Source organism: Emiliania huxleyi (genome assembly GCF_000372725.1).
Source record: "Emiliania huxleyi CCMP1516 unplaced genomic scaffold EMIHUscaffold_102, whole genome shotgun sequence".
Classification (NCBI taxonomy): domain Eukaryota; phylum Haptophyta; order Isochrysidales; family Noelaerhabdaceae; genus Emiliania; species Emiliania huxleyi.
This window is the reverse complement of record NW_005202303.1, coordinates 238,828-241,041: the sequence shown is the minus strand read 5'-3', so window position 1 is coordinate 241,041 and position 2,214 is coordinate 238,828.

The window sequence follows — 2,214 nt, the reverse complement described above, 5'->3', positions numbered from 1 at the left end:
TGGGGCGGTGGGGGCCCCCCGGGGGGGCACTTGTTTTCCGCCGCCAAGTTGGCGCTGGTGGGCCTTACACCATTGGGGTTCCTGGCCGGGTTCGGCCGACGCCCACTTGGGGCTCGGGGGGCTGGCCTGGCCCTTTCCCCGCCAATCGGGGGAAACACACCACACACAACACATGCACACACACACACACACATTATTAATGATCGGGTAATAATATTAAATTATTAATCATCGGGCGGCGGCGCGGCGCGGCGGCGGGCGGCGCGAGGCGGCGGCGCGGCGAGGCAGCGGGCGACGCAGGGCGGGGCGGCGGGGCGGCGGGTGGGGTCATTACTTAATTATTTATTAATAATGAATTAATAATCATCGGGCGGCGGCGCGGCGCGGCGGCGGGCGGCGCGGAGTGGGCGGCGCGACCATCCGTACTGACCGGGGCCTCTGGCCTTTGACGCGGCGCAATGGTCGCGCCGCCCTCGACTCAAGGGGCTGCCTTCCACCCGTAGCTGCTCAGGCCGGGGGAGGGGGGAGACCTCTGTTCCTCGCGGAACGGGAGCAGGCCCCTCCTTGCCCGGTCTGCGATGCAGGGCGGTGGTCGTGCCATCTTCGCTTCGTACAGACAACGACCACGCCGCAACCGTCGCCGGCGCGCGACACGTTCCCGTAGGCAGGACTGCCCTCGTCGAGAGTGTGTGCCGCGCAAGGCGGGACGCACTCAGAGACAGAGACGGGACGCGGCTCGAGAGACGACTCCCGCGAAGGCACGGCTGGCATCCGTGGCGTGGGGCTCGCCTTCGAAAAGTCGGGCATGGCTCTACCCGCATTTTTCTCGCTAACACGCGCGCACCACCGAGCCTGCGGTGGGCGCGCTGCGGCCGCACGTCTATCTCCGTCATAGTGCCACGACGTGCGGCCTAGATTTAGCACACGCGCCTCTGCTCGCATACACTCCTACAATGAATTGTCATCACCCGTGAGTGCGAGATAGGGCTAGCAGTAGGCAGCTAGCCTGTGAGGAGGGCGTCCATAGACACCTCACTAGACCCCACACACGGTCTCGTCCGTGCCTCGCCGGCCGGTGAGATTGCTAGAGGCGGAGCGGTCTGCTCTAGCCTCGCACGTTACTCCCTGTCACCTGTCTGTGTTGTTGTGCTCTTGTTTGTACCCTTGGCACCGTGTGTGCTGGGGGGGGCGACAGGGAGGACGTGGCCCTGAGTTATGTGTACGCCAACTCAGGGTGTGTGGCAGCCCGCTGGCTGTGTGTCTTGTGAGCCTGTTTGTGTCTGTGTGTCGCTCGTGCGTGCCGTCATCATCTGTCCAGCGTCCACCCATACCGCGTTGGTGTCCAGTCCGAGCCTGGCTGTTCTTCACCTTCCTACATACATAATGTGCTGTGAGAGAGAGGCTTGTATTGTAAGAATTCTTTTTCTTCTGCGGAAGCCAAATACCTATGTTGTCACCTAGTTCCGTTCTCGCGCCCGGGTGTGTTCGATTGTAAAAAATCGGCAATAGGGCGCCCAGGGGCCGCCCCTGGCCGCCCGCGCGCACACAAAAATACTCCGCCGCCCCGAACGCCCCCAGAAAACAACATACTAGCCCAACAAGCGTCACAAGTTTACGTGATTTCGGCGGAAAATTTTCTTTTTATGCTGTGAAAATTCCGCGCGAAGAGAGGGAAAAACCCGACGGGAGGGCCCAGACCTACCCTACCTTCCCCGTCATTCTGTCCGCATAAAGCAAAAAAAGAATTTAGCTGAGCAGGCGGGTAAAAGACGGCTCGCGGCAGTTGAGAGAGAGATTTTTAGAAGCCAACAAGAAATGTGTCACACAGAGTGATTTGCGCTCGGCAGCTTGTCGTCTTGTCTCTCCGAGATTTTTAGGAGGCCAATGGTCCACAATTCACAACGCTTCCAACCAATATTGTGTACCAGAGAGATAGGTGTGAGAGCTGTGGGAGCGGCCTCTTTCTTCAACTGAGCCAGTTGGTTAGAGCGCGTGTGGGTGGTTGCTACTTTCAACGATCGGCGTCGTGTTGGTCATAAAAAAGTTTATCTGGGACCTAGCGAGGTACTCCCACGCCTCTCGGGGTTTTTGTCTGGCCGAGTCAACCCGAGATGCTGGGGCGAGCCTCGGCGAGACTGCGTCAGCTGTTCCCACAGCAGGCTGGAAGTACCTCGCCAGGTTTCGGCGCCACATGGCGCCGGCCAAACCGTCGTG